The sequence below is a fragment of the Ictalurus furcatus genome, chromosome 19, assembly GCF_023375685.1.
Source record: "Ictalurus furcatus strain D&B chromosome 19, Billie_1.0, whole genome shotgun sequence".
NCBI lineage: Eukaryota > Metazoa > Chordata > Actinopteri > Siluriformes > Ictaluridae > Ictalurus > Ictalurus furcatus.
In genome coordinates this window covers 23122366-23138541 of record NC_071273.1, presented here as the reverse complement: position 1 = coordinate 23138541, position 16176 = coordinate 23122366, and the positions used below count along the sequence as shown (strand labels likewise).

General features: G+C 37.2%; 1 protein-coding gene across 2 annotated transcripts in view; it reads right to left on the bottom strand.

Moving 5' to 3' along the window:
- sox5 (SRY-box transcription factor 5) overlaps nt 1–11813 on the bottom strand; it is a 279205-nt gene extending 267392 nt beyond the window's left edge. For both annotated transcript variants that reach the window (XM_053650130.1, XM_053650129.1), the window contains exon 1: nt 11724–11813. The gene's annotated coding sequence lies outside the window, so the exon portion shown is untranslated. The remainder of the gene's footprint in view (nt 1–11723) is intronic.
- Between the last annotated feature and the right edge of the window lie 4363 nt (nt 11814–16176).

Here is a 16176-nt window from a genome sequence, read left to right as displayed (position 1 = left end):
AGTTATGAATATTAATACATTTATTCATTATTAATAAACACATTTATAATGCATGTATTTAATTTTTAGATGTAAAAAATTATATTTAGATTTGCATTATAAATGATATATATTATAATATTGATATATATATATATATATATATATATATATATATATATATATATATATATATATATATATGTTTATTGTGTATTGTTTACATCCATACGAGTACTTCAAAGGATCACATAAAACCCAATTATTACGAACGAAACGAAGTATTACTAACGAACGAATATATTATGATTTATTCGTGCATTTTCTTTCTTTTCACCTGTAAAATGATTTGATATTAAAATTCGAAAAAAAATAAATAAATATTGAACACTGAAGATTGGTACTGTAAATATTATAAGGTTGTGAATTTTTACAAAAAAAAAAAAAAGTATACATTTTATCATTTTAAAGATCATGTACAAAGTTTTAACTGTGTTTTATCACATCAGCTTCTTCCAGTCAGTTATTAATTATTAAAAACAAACCCCCCCCCCAAAAAAAAAAAAAAAACGAATAAAAAGTTTATCCATGATCACAATATATGGTTTCAAAATTATTGCCCCCCCGCACCTTAGGTGTTATACATGGCGAAGCCTTCTAAGGAAGGAATAACAGCACTTAGGAAATAGTTATGCTCTGCAAAATACCTGTGTCACAATTATTGGCACCCCTACTCCGATTAGAGAAGCGAATAACAGCACTCTAGAAGTACTTCAAACAAAATCCTTATTAAAACCCCCGACGCAGTGTCTTTAAATGATGAAATGATTTAATAAGCGCGGGGCTGCTGTTTATAGGGATATAATAACGTACGGTCTCCATCTCCACCCAGCTCATGTGCTCTCTTCAGCCCAGATTCGACAACAATAGCAGCTCGTATCGACTGATCATCCTTTCATCAGGCATTGTTTGGTCCACGTCTTTCATGCTGGGCAAAGCGAGACGGAGAGACGGAGAGACGTGGAGACGGAGCGGCGAAAGGATTTTTCATTTTCTCTTGGCTCATAAGATGTATTATTAATCCAATTTTTCACATGGACCCTGAAATGTGGCAGAATAGAAAAGAAAGGAGGGGGGAGGTGAGGTGGAGAGACAAGCAAGGCATCAAGCAAATTAATGAGGTAAACGTAATGATCCGAGATGATCAAAGGCAAATCGGTATTGAGCAAGCGCAGGCCACCAATTAGTAAAATAAGCCCAGGAACAGGCTGAAATATGCACCAAGGCAACAGATGAAAAGACGAGGTCAGTGAGAATGCACTAATTTCTGCAAATGAAATGCTCCGGATGATACCACAGAGCTGCAAATCAACCACAACTAGAGCCGCAACAACTAATCGATAAAATCCATAATAATCGATTATGAAAATCGCTGTCAACAAATATCGTTATCACGCGGCACGGGGCATGTTTACTCTTTGTGTTACTTCTCTTCCGAAAACGCGCATCGGACAGTACAGTAAATACTAAAGTTTTGTCCCAAATGACATACTATACACTATATATATATAGTACGTCATTTGCACTATATATATATATATATGTAGTCATTTGGACTATATGTTCATATATATATATATATATATATATATATATATATATATATATATATATATATATATATATAGTACGTCATTTGGACTATATATAGTATGTCATTTGGACTATATGTACATATATATATATATAGTACGTCATTTGGACTATATATAGTATGTCATTTGGACTATATGTACATATATATATATAGTACGTCATTTGGACTATATATAGTATGTCATTTGGACTATATATAGTATGTCATTTGGACTATATGTACATATATATATAGTACGTCATTTGGACTATATATATACACATACATAGTATGTCATTTGGACTATATATATATATATATATATATATATATATATATATACACACATATATAGTATGTCATTTGGATTACATATATATATATATATATATATATATATATATATATATATATATATATAAAATTGGACAAACAGTTGTGTTAATGTACAGGTTTAGTCCAAAGTTTATATTTGTAACACTCAGTTTGTGGATTTTATTTTAAATAAACAAAAACGGCATCAGAAGGTTTTTTCAAAATCCAATTAATCGGAAAAAATTATCGGCCGATCAATCGATTATGGAAATAATCGTTAGTTGCAGCTTATTTGGATGATGTCTGGTCTTAACCAAAGACTTAACCCCCTCGTAGAGGCAACCAATTGGTACAATAAGCCCAGGAACAGGCTGAAATACGCACATCAGACAAAAAGACAAGGTGAGTGAGAATGCACTGATTTCTGTACATCAAACTCTCCAGACGATCCCACACAGTACTGACATACGTCCTCTCTGGTATCGGGTTAGTATAGTGCTGTGTGTGAAGGGAGAGTAAGATGATGTTGTATAATGACAAGAAAATCTAAATCGAAACGTTGTACTGTTATTTATTCCGAGTCAAGTGTAGAAGTATTGGCACCCTACTGGCACACAATTGGTGCTTATGGATACTCGTATATCAACGGCCAAGTTGTATTGTTGAAAGAAAATCCGAGATAGTTGTACTGCCATATACGTACAGACAACTCCAGAAGTATCGGCACCCTTTGTAACCGTTTGTGTTTAAGCTCAACTATAAGGACAGTGTATAAATGAATTCCGGTACGATATTGCTTCAAACACAGACAAAGTTTGATGCATTTTGTTGTTGGTTTTGAAATTATTGGCACCCCAATATTTAATATATAAATCAGCACTGACCCTTTGTGATATCGAACAAGGTAATAAGGCAGGTTTTAAGGCACTTGTAGAGGATTTTGGACCACTCCAATGTCCAAGCAGAACATTTTCATCTCCTTTATGCCCTTACCCTTGTGTGTGTGTATATATATATATATATGTTTTATTGTTAAAGCGGTTTAGTTGTTTAAGTGATGACTTGGCGGGTGGAGTCAACTGTAGGTTTTGTGATATATATTTATATATACACACCTTATTTCCAGATTCATCATGCTGTTTTAAGACCCTGAAATATAAGAGCATTCCAGCTGACAAATCAGTTGAAAAATACGGTATATCTCTAAAAATAGAATAATTTTAATACCTGCCCTTCCGCCGTATGCCGCACTGCATTTAACATCAAGGGCAGAAGTTTCAGGCAAACCACACAGTGAAATACTCAACGCTCCTCCGGTGGGTTCTACTGATACAGTACCATATGTTATTTTTTTATCCACTCCCAGCCCCAGTTAGGATATCGGACAGCGGCTTTTCACGCCGAACCACTTCAAAACTCCGAGTTAGAAACGGAACAGCCACAACAACACAGACTTCTCTCCGCTTTCCATTTCTCGCTCGTCTTGTTTGATGTTTAGATGACAGAGAAAGAACAAATACTACGGAGCTCCATTCATGTGAACGCTGCCGTACCTCCCCGTCTCTCAGATGACGAACGCTCGTCATTGTCCCGAGCGATAAAAAGCCTCCGAGCGTCATTCATCTTTAACTGATCAAAGTGTTAATCCTCCACACACACACACACACACACACACACACACACACACACCGGAGACCTTTTTAGGATAAGCTATGTGATACACCTCTGAAGCCCTCTGTCATGTATCACTTACACACTGTTTGGAGGACACTTGGAGGTTCTGCAGAGACCCTTCAGCATGCTGCCCCTGTAGAACCCCGTGCTCCTGTAAGACGGTATCTCTGAGCTGTGTTCGGTGCACGTTTTATCCTGGACTTTATTCCAGCGCTCACAACAAACAAGCAGCTGCTCTTCCTGCCGTTGGGGAGAAAACCATACTAAAGATGATTTAAAAAGTTATCGGGAAATCTCTGTGATGATCTTCCTTTCGCATTCTCTCTTTTTCTTTCATACTCTTTATCCTTTTCTCTCCATCCAGCCTGCCAATCATTTCTCTCTATTTCCTTTCTTTCTCTCCTTATTTCCTTTTCCTCTTCCCTCCTTCCATCAATCCTTAATTTTCTCCTTCCTTCTTTCCTTCCTTCACGTTCTTTCTCTTTCATGCTACCATTCTTTCCTTCTTTCTTCCTTCCTTCCTTCGTTTTCTTTCTGTCTCTTTCTTTCTGTCTGTTTGTCTTAACTGTGGTATTTTTGTCCTCTTTTGTATTTTTATTCCCATTTCTTTATTTTTGATTTTCTCATATCTCTTTCTCTTTTGTCACACATCCTTTTTAAATTCTTTTTCACGTTTACTCCACACTTTTCTTCTCTCTCGTTTCCGTCTTTCTCTCCTTCATGTCTTCCACTTGTTTTTATTCTGAATGTAATTTTATTTCTGAAGAAAGAGAGAAACCTGTCTTTCTGTTTGCCTTTCTTTCTTTCTTTCTTTCTTTCTTTCTTTCCTCGTTGTTGTATTCTCATTTTTTCTTTATTTTTGATGTATATGTATATATCTTGTCCTCTGCTGTTTATCTTTCGTTTTTGCCCTTTTTTCTTCTCTTTCTCTGGTTTTCCTCACTCTTCATTTCTTCTCTCTTCCTTCCTTTGTTCCTTTTCTTTACTCTTTTTTTTCTGAACCCTTTAGAATTTTCTATATTTCCGCATAAATATATGACAAAAACGTCATCAGATTTTCACACAGGTCCTAAACGTAGACCGACCCCCCCCCCCCCCCCCAAAAAAAAGAACCCAATTAAATAGATAGAGCAAACATATTATACTTGCTCATTTATTTATTGAGGGAAATAAATAAACTAAGTAAAAAAAAGAACATTGCTGCTCATCTGCAGTTTGCTAAAGATCACGTGGACGAGCCAGAAGGCTAGTGGAAAAATGTTTTGTGGATGGATGAGACTAAAATAGAATTTTTTGGTTTAAATGAGAAGCGTTAAATTTGGAGAAAGGAAAACACTGCATTCCAGTATAAGAACCTTCTCCCATCTGTGAAACATGGTGGTGGTAGTGTCATGGTTTGGGGCTGTTTTGCTGCATCTGGGCCGGGACGACTCACCATCATTGATGGAACAATGAATCTGAATTATTCCAGTGAATTCTAAAGGAAAATATCAGGACATCTGTCCGTGATCTGAATCTGAAGAGAAAGCGGGTCATGCAGCAAGATAACGATCCTAAACACACGAGTCCTTCTACCAGAGAACGCTTAAAGAAGAATAACGTTGATGTTGTGGAACGGCCGAGTCAAAGTCCTGACCTTAATCCAGTAGAAATGTTGTGGAAGGACATGAAGCGAGCAGTTCATGTGAGGAAACACACCAACATCCCAGAGTTGAAGCTGTTCTGTACTGAGGAACGGGATGAAACTCCTCCGAGCCGATCCGCAGGACCGATCAACACTTACCCCGAACGTTTAGTTACAGTTATTACTGCACAAGGGGGTCACACCTCATACCGAACGCGAACGTCCATATACTTTTACCGCTCACAGATATGTAACACTGGACCATTTTCCTCAATAAATAAATGACCGAGTGTAACAATTTTGTCTCAGTTATTTAATTAAGTTCTCTGCATCTACTATATTAAACAATATATACTACTACACTGCAGCAACATCAGCGACTGGCTGGTGTGAATATTCAGGTAAGTGATATTCTTTTGGCTTTTAGATTATGTATTTCATCAATTATTTAAAAAAAAAAAAAAAATTCCCAAACGATTCCATGAACCGAATGATTTGAGCCAGTGAGAAATCCCGCTTATGAGTCACCACATGAATAAATGAGGGAAATTCTTGTTCCGTTTGTATTTTCGACAAGTCAAGAGAGATTTAGAGAAACATTAGAAAGTAACCTGACCTCATCCACATGTTACATTACTGTCCAATTAGAGAGTGTTAGTGGCTAAATCAGGGCAGTGAGTGCACACTAGAAACACAGCTTGTTCTGGGCGCACACACACACACACACACACACACACACACACACAACCAGAAAGAAAAAAAATCACTCACTTTGTTCTCATTCTGTTTTTATTTTCTGTGACGTCCTGCCCCAGTTTTGTGCTTATGAACACATATGACTTAAATGCCAAAATGCTATCATAATACATACACACTTGGCAAGCCGAGAGGGGGAGAAAAAAAAATCTATCAATTTGCCAACAATTGAATATTTTATGGCTTCTTAAAGAAAGTTAGATCCTTTCATCCATTCTAATCCTGACCTCAAATTGGGCGTATTTTGGTTTTGCGATCTATTTTTTGCCTTTGTCTAAGCCAGCTTGTGCGCGGCTAAGCAGAGACGATGTTAGGACAAGCCTCTTAAGCCCATTAGCCTTATAATTCATACGGTTTGGAGAACGCTATTCAGCGCAGTCCAAGAGATCTGCAAGCTGGCTCGCTGTGGAGGGAGAGAGAGACAGAGAGAGAGAGAGAGCGCGAGAGAGAGAGAGAGAGAGAGAAAAGGAAAATACGCCCCTGCAAGCCACCACATGTTGAGGAATTTGTTTACTGTTTCCTGTCCTGTGATCAAAACCCAGTTAGAACGGATGGCAGGAGGGACAACGCGGGAGAACATCCCAATCCTACCCCATTTATAAACACACACACACACACACACACACACACACACCACTGCCATCACCCAATTCTTCTAGACAGACTAGAAATGTTGTCAGATTTAAGGAAAAGGCTCTTATAGGTCTTATTTGCCTGATCACTATCAGTTTTTAGATGTAAAGCATGCCGTTTCTATGCATCCGAAGGTAAAGTTTGGTGTTCCACAGGGTTCTATTCTAGGCCCACTGCTTTTTTTTCCCCCTCTCTATATTCACTACCTCTGGGTGCAATTATTCATAAACATGGCATCATAAAAACCAGTAATCCACTACAGATGACTAATTACTACTTTAAAATCGTAATCTGATTACATTTCTGATTACGGCACGTAAAAAGGCATCAGATTACTAATTCCTTTACTTTCACGTTACTTTCAAAACCTACAAAATCAAACCTACAAAAATACACTACAAAGTGAAACTCAGAGTTCTTTCAGGAATTGTAGCGCGCGTCAGTGTGCGATACGATCAGAAAAAGTGTGCAGCAGTAAAAGACCTCGGTGTGATTATTGACCCCGGTCTCTCATTTCATGCTCATGTAGATAATATTACTAGGATAGCCTTCTTTCATCTCAGAAATATTGCTAAGATAAGAAATATAATGTCACTACATGTAAAAAAAAAAAACTAGTTCATGCTTTCGTCACCTCTAGACTGGATTACTGTAATGCCTTACTGTCTGGATGTTCCAGTAGGAACATAAACAAACTCCAGTTAGTCCAGAATGCAGCTGCTAGAGTCCTAACTACAACCAGAAGATACGACCACATCGCCCCGATCTTATCAACACTGCATTGGCTCCCAGTGAAATCTCACATTGATTATAAAATACTTCTACTGACCTATAAAGCACTGAACGATCTCACGCCAGAGTACCTGAGTGAACTTTTAGTCTTTAATGATGCACCACACCTGCTTCGATCAAAAGGTGCAGGATATTTGTTGGTACCTCGAATAGTTTAGGCTACAGCAGGGGTCTGCTCTTTCTCTTACAAAGCCCCACAGTTGTGGAACAGCCTTCCAATTAGTGTTCGGGACTCAGACACAGTCTCAGTGTTTAAATCAAGGCTGAAAACATATTTGTTTACTCATGCTTTTTGTTAATAACTTTTCCCTTAGGTAAAGGCGCAGATCATATCTCTGTTACCTTCTGGCTCTTCCTTTTAGCTATGCTGTCATTGCTAGTCTTGCCAGGGTCCCTGTTTGCACTCTGCGCCCAATTTACATCCTCTTACCATGTTTAATTCCATTCAAATTTATTCGTATAGCGAGTTTAACGATGGACGTTGTCTCAAAGCAGCTTTACAGAAACATATAAACACAGGATAGAGATTTTAAGTGTGTGAGTTTATCCCTATTGAGCGAGCCGGTGGTGACGGTGGTGAGGAAAAACTCCCTGAGGTGATATGAGGAAGAAACCTTGAGAGGAACCAGAGTCAGAAGGGAACCCGTCCTCATCTGGGTAACAACAGATGGTGTGAAAGTAAAAGAAAGTTCATTATGGTTTTATATGAAGTCTGTTTGTTGAACTAGTCCACTGATCACTAAATGATAAGAGCATACCTAATATTCTGGGCTCTCTCTCTCTCTCTCTCTAGCTCTCTCTCTCTCTCTCTCTGTTCAGCTACACATGTTACTAACGCTGCCTGATGATATGCCTACCTTCCTGCACTGCCTGGCCCATCCTGATGGGATGGGATCATCCTCATTCACCTGAGAATCACTTGCTGCTGCTGAGCATAGCCCCACGTGTACCGTACTCTAAAGATGATTGCGGATGTTTTCGAGTGGACATCCTAATGATCGCACTCGCTAAAAACTACGCTCGAATGTCATTCATTATACAGCGGATAACTTCGCCTAGATATTATAGACTTAAAGCAAAAAAATCGCCCTGATGCTCATGCTGAAGGTCTTTCCAACACACTTAGCACTGCTCGACTCTATATTATACAGTTGTAGAAAAGTACTGATTTCTAATCCCACTATCCGGGGTCACCCAGATGAGGATGGGCTTCCTTTTGAGTCTGCACTCACTATATACAGTATATAAACACTATATACTATATATAAACACTATATACTGTATATAAACACTATAAACTATATATAAACACTATATACTGTATATAAACACTATATACTGTATATAAACACTATAAACTATATATAAACACTATATACTGTATATAAACACTATATACTGTATATAAACACTATATACTATATATAAACACTATAAACTATATATAAACACTATATACTATATATAAACACTATATACTGTATATAAACACTATAAACTATATATAAACACTATATACTATATATAAACACTATATACTGTATATAAACACTATAAACTATATATAAACACTATATACTGTATATAAACACTCTAAACTATATATATAAACACTATAAACTGTATATAAACACTATATATTGTATATAAACACTATATACTGTATATAAACACTATAAACTATATATATAAACACTATAAACTATATATAAACACTATATACTGTATATAAACACTATAAACTACATATATACACTATATACTATATATATAAACACTACATACTGTATATAAACACTATATATTGTATATAAACACTATACACTGTATATAAACACTATATACTATATTTAAACACTATATACTGTATATAAACACTATATACTATATTTAAACACTATAAACTATATATAAACACTATATACTGTATATAAACACTATATACTATATATAAACACTATATACTGTATATAAACACTATATACTATATTTAAACACTATAAACTATATATAAACACTATATACTGTATATAAACACTATAAACTGTATATAAACACTATATACTGTATATAAACACTATATACTATATTTAAACACTATAAACTATATATAAACACTATATACTGTATATAAACACTATAAACTGTATATAAACACTATATACTGTATATAAACACTATACACTATATTTAAACACTATAAACTATATATAAACACTATATACTGTATATAAACACTATAAACTGTATATAAACACTATACTATATATAAACACTATATACTATATATAAACACTATATACTATATATAAACACTATATACTGTATATAAACACTACATCGATGATTTTTTTTTCTGGAATGCCAGCTATACAAGTCCCTGTGAATGAGCTGTTACTATAGAAAGGATAACGTATTATAAGAACCCTGTGATTTGTAGCTGTAGTACTGTCAGAGCTGCGGTTACAGAACATTAATGAGCATGTGTCGGGATGTGGTTAATCAATGAGAAGCGAAGGGGTGTAAATACACGTTGTGTGAAGCGTTACTGGTCTGAACTGGTCTTCGTTACGGTCCACATTCGTCCTGGCTGCAGTATAGAAACTGAAAAGTCTGATAAGAGAGAGAGCGAAGCGAAGTGAGTGAGAGATAACGATAAACACAGAGAGAAACGCACACACACACACACACACACACACAGAGAATCCAAGTATTTCTCCTTCCCTTCTCTCGGAAACCGATCCCTGATTTGAGCCAGAGATAAACACCACACCGGCAGCACTGCCTAAGTTACTCCTACTGAGAAATATCTAGAAACGAAACACTTCTCGAGGGGCGTTTCAACACGGGAAAGAAACCAACGACGCAGACGAATAAATACTCAATCACGATTCTTCGGCGTCGTGGCGTGCGCCTGGTGACGGCGTGGACGAGCAAATACGAGATTCAGATGCAATGCAATGTCTTGTTAAATATTTGGAGGAATATAATCATGACAGAAAACTTCACTCACTCACTCACTTACTCTCTCTCACACACACACACACACACACACAGTCCATACGGAATAAACATCCAGCGAGTCAATATGAAAGATCAACACAGATAACATGACAGAAAAAAATGTAATACGTGTACGATTAGAGCGTTTATCTCCGGATAATAATAATAATAATACAGATATTCAGCATGAAGCACATGATTCGGTAAACAACAACAAATGATTGTACGATTACACGAAAAATATACGATACAAATATAAAAGGATACACACGACAGAGAAAGGTCCTTTTAACACGCTAATGAATATAACGAAGAAGAAAAAAAAATGTCAACGTTTCAATGATCAACGTTTTACTTTCTCGAGCCTACCTTTATACACGGGGATCATTGCAAATCAACATTTTTAATACAGTCTGTAATGAATATTGTGGGGTTTTTCTCCATGTGTATTTCTGAACACAGAATGACCTGGCTTTATTACAAATCAAATATTCAGAACCGGACCAGATGAATCCCTAGATTTATATAGTATTAATTATTATACATGTATATAATTTTTCCTTTTAAATGAATAAACTCTGCCTTCTTTAGGGAACGCCGTGTCATCGTTATTGTTTAATTTAGAGATGATGTGATATGCCTTGGACAGGATGAGAGGAAATGAATGAGTAAATCTATAGTATTGATTAAACGATTGATTAGAGTTACAGAACTGAATGCATCATTTGTTGTTTAGGTTTTGATTTTAATCTACAGGAAATGTGCCGCATTTACGCATTAAACCCGAGGAGTAATAGCAGTGTTTTGGGTAAAATAATAATGAATAATAATAACAAAATAAATACACACACATATATATATATATATATATATATATATATATATATATATATATATATATATTTTTTTTTTTTTTTTTTTTTTTTTTTTTTTTTTTTTTTAAATAAACTTTGAACTGTTTCCTTGCAGCAGGCAGAGATAGTAAATCCAGCATGATGGATGCTGACAACAGTGGGATCTGACAATTATTCTGGAGATGTGTGCACCTCCTGACTGGAAATAAACATTAAACACAAAAATAAAAATGCAAGCAACCTCTAATACTGAAGCACTGAGAGAGAGAGAGAGAGAGAGAGAGAGAGAGAGAGAGAGAGAGAGTTTGTCTGTGCATGGTCTAAGGAACGCGTAAAAGCTCCGCTAACACGCACATACGCACGCAAACACGCACGCAGGCACGCACGCACACGCGCACGTTTGAGTGTGTGCATGTGCGTGAAGTTCAGTCACGGTGTCAGTCAGTCAGTCACTTACCGAACAGCTGCACGGTTTATCCGCAGGAGAAGACTCACAGCACGCGGAGTGTAGACTGGAGTATTTGGGGTTTTGGTTGTTTTGTTGTTTTTTTTTGTCTGCGCGCGCTCAGGGATGAGGTGAAATCTCCGGACTGGTCATCGGGCTGCTTCACACACACACACACACACACGCACACACACACACACACGCGCACACACACACGCGAGCAAATTACACAAGGCGAAGGGAAGGACTCCAGAAGGAGGAGGAGGAAGAGGATTGGCATTAGTGTGGCGCGCGCGCGTGTGCAGGAGTCGAGTCCCGGTTACCTGCGAGGTTTAGCGGAGAGGGAAAAGGGGGACTAGAGAAAGGTGTGTGTGGGGGGGCGGGGGGGTGATATTAAAACGCAGGAAGGCAGCAGATGGACAGAAGCACGGACAGCACAGACGCACGCACTCAGGACATCACCGGAAACATCCGAACAACTCTGCTGTACAACCGGAACACGACGAAACTCTCATCCGGAGTCGAGTTTCCCTAAACTTCACAGCACACAGGAGAGAGTTCCTCCTCGTGCAGAGAGAGAGAGAGAGAGAGAGAGAGAGAGAGATGTGGGGGTGCGGTGGAGGTACAACTACAGAGAGAGAGAGAGAGCGAAAGCGAGAGAGAGAGCGAGAGAGAGAGAGAGAGAAAGCGAGAGAGAGAGAGAGCGAGAGAGAAAGCTAGAGAGAGAGAGAGAGAGAGAGAGAGAATATGTCACATCACGGGACCTCTAATAGAGCGAGTGCACAGGTTAGCGTGAACGCGCTTCTCTCTCTCCCTCTCTCTCTCTCTCTCTCTCTTTTATCCATCTATAACTGTCTACATATCTTTCTCTCTTTCTGTCTATCTATCTATCTATCTATCTATCTCTTGCTCTATTTTCTTTCTCTCTAGCCTATATATTTTTTCATCTGTATGTTATTCTGTCTGTCTTTCATTTATTTATCTATATGCCATGCTCTCTCTCTCTCTCTCTCTCTCTCTCTCTCTCTCTCCCGCAGGTGTCGAAATGTCAACAGCAATAACAGGAACGTCGTCGCGCGCTCTTTCATCCATCTCACTTGTTCCGAGTTTTTTTTTTTTTTTTTTTTTGCGCGCGCGTATGTGTGTGTGTGTGTGTGTGTGTGTGTGTACCTGTGCGCGCAGGTGCCAGCAGCCGTGCGCGAGCGCCTCCCGTCTCCTGTGAAAACTGCGCGTGCCGCGGTGTGAAACAGCGCGTGACCGTCGGGGCACTTCTCCTCCGTCCGCGCGCGCGCTCCTACAACACGCAGTGATCATTTAGCTCGCTATCTTGTAATTTAATCACTAATTTAAGATCTCATATCGTGCCCTGTTTATTTATGCATGACGTGCACAAACTACACCAGGCCCAGAATCACACAAACTCTCGGGTTTATTCCCTCTAATCTCTGACCATCTGCACAGACAACAAGCTTCATTTAATAAAGGCCTTGGGTTTCATCTCATCCTTATATAACTCAGGAAGTAGATTTTCATGGCGTGTTTGCTCAGATTTAGGTATCTGCAGTGATACAAATGTAGATCTTTCCTGGACCAAAAAAATATAATAATAATAATAATAATAATAATAATAATAATAATAATAATAAACTGTAGTGTTGTATTTTCTTTTAAATTTCACACGTCTATTAAACATAACCTACTTATATTATATTTCCCTCTTTAGTATTTTAATCTACTCTCATTAAAAATTTTTTTTTTTAAAAATAAGCATAATCAATATCATCATTCATCTACCATCATTTCATGCGACAGGGTGAGAACGGAATAAAGCTTAAAGTCTCAGACAATTCAAACTGAATCATAATTAAAGCTTTATTTGATTAAACACAATCCATTAGTAAGTACACAAGTCTCTCAGCACTAACAAGACCAATCTGTGGCATGGCAAGTCAATAAATCTACAGGGATTATTGAAGTAAACATCGACCCAGACTTGAAATGCCAAAAAGCTTTGTAAATACACAAAAAAAATGAAAGGTAACAAACTGTATCTTCTCTTATTTCTGGACGGTTACTATCACGGTAAACATCTATGTCTTACTTTTTTTTGCTGTTGTTGTTTAAATGCTTCAAGGTGAAATTGTGCATAACATGAAAGGTCCAAAACATGAATGGAACAAAAGGGGAAGAAAAAACAAAACAGTTTGACGTTTATTTCTGTGCTATGTGTGCTATGAGCAAGCATCAAATCTGCACATTTCCCCCCCCCCCCCCTGCTGTTTTGTTCTCTTAATAAGGATTTGCTGAAGCGTCCTTCAACAATAAGGAAGAAACAATAACAAGAAGCATGTTATTTAACCCTGTACTTCATGCAGGGTCACACATCACCATGTCTTTAAAACATCATCATCAACAGCAGCACAAAGACACCATACATAGGCTACATGTAGATTTTCTCCTCCTCATGAGTCTGTTAAAGAAATACGAGTCAAGTGACTGGGACACATGTTTCTCATCTCCACTCTTCACTGGAACAGCTGAAAGGCTGTCAATGAGCTAAACAGCCCGGTTTACCCATCATTCACCGCGCCACGCACCATCCAGGTGCCAGACTCAGAGTATTACATAAATTCATGCACATGTACAATCTGACATGTGATGTGTTTAATCACAAAATGCACTGTGTGTGTGTGTGTGTGTGTGTGTGTGTGTGTGTGTGTGTGTGTGTGGTGTGCTAGAAGCGTCTTTTCAAACATCATGTGCTTCTTAACAGCTTCACTGTGAAGATGAAGATAACAGACAGATTCGCCCTCTAGCGGTGAATCCGTGCTACTACAGAACAGTGTCGAGGTGCACACTCAGGCTACAGGAAACCCAAACTAACCCAGAGTGTCAAAATAATACAGTACTATAGCTTCAAATATAGCATCACACTACCTCAACATACTATATTAAACAGTATATCAAAGCTTACTATTGTACTAAGCAGTATGTAAAACAAGTGCACTACTGAATATCATGAGAAATGATGTCTCAACTCATATTACTAGCCTATACTAAACAGAACCGTAGCCTACTAAACAGTATAACCGAATAGTACACTAATACATACCAATAAACTGCACGTCAAATGAGTACAGCATACTATTGTACTAAAGAGTATGCTCGAGTAGTACACTAATACATACTAGACATACTACACACTACAATTCTAAACAGTACTGTACTAAAAACAGCATACTAGACAGCGTATTACATAAATATTACATTACAACTTACTACAGTACTAAACAGTGTATCAAATTGTACACCACAGCATATTACTATACTAAACAGTATGCCCAAATATAGTTAGTACACTAATATATACTACTAAATAATATGTCAAAATATTAGCCTAATACTTACTATTTAACTGTATGTCGAATTAGTATACTAATATACTGTATATTACTCCCCGATGTTTTCAAATTGCACAGCATATTACAGTACTGTACTAAACAGTTCATCAGAACGATGCCTGGACTCTTAATGTAATACTAAACAGTACTGCACTGAAAAGCTTTCAAAATAATGTCCCACAAAATGCTACCATACTAAGCAGCTTTGTTCTATTCCCAAAGTATACTACTGTAGTAAACAGTATTCCCAAAGTATTCTACTGTACTAAACAATATTCCCAAACAGTACACTACAGTGTAGCACTGTAGTAAACAGTATTCCCAAATAGCAAACTACAGTATACTACTGTACTATACAGTATTCCCAAACAGTACACTACAGTACAGTACAGTATACTACTGCAGTAAACAGTATTCCCAAACAGTACACCAACGTATACTACTGTAGTAAACAGTATTCCCAAACAGTACACCAACGTATACTACTGTAGTAAACAGTATTCCCAAACAGTACACCAATGTATACTACTGTAGTAAACAGTATTCCCAAAGTATACTACTGTAGTAAACAGTATTCCCAAACAGAATACCAAAGTATACTACTGTAGTAAACAGTATTCCCAGACAGTACACCAAAGTGTACTACTGTAGTAAACAGTATTCCCAGACAGTACACCAAAGTATACTACTGTACTAAACAGTATTCCCAAACAGTACACCAAAGTATACTACTGTAGTAAACAGTATTCCCAAAGTATACTACTGTAGTAAACAGTATTTCCAAACAGTACACCAATGTATACTACTGTAGTAAACAGTATTCCCAAAGTATACTACTGTAGTAAACAGTTTTCCCAAAGTATACTACTGTACTAAACAGTATTCCCAGACAGTACACCAAAGTATACTACTGTAGTAAACAGTATTCCCAAACAGAACACCAAAGTATACTACTGTAGTAAACAGTGTTCCCAGACAGTACACCAAAGTATACTACTGTAGTAAACAGTATTCCAGACAATACACCGAAGTATACTACTGTACTAAACAGTATTCCCAGACAG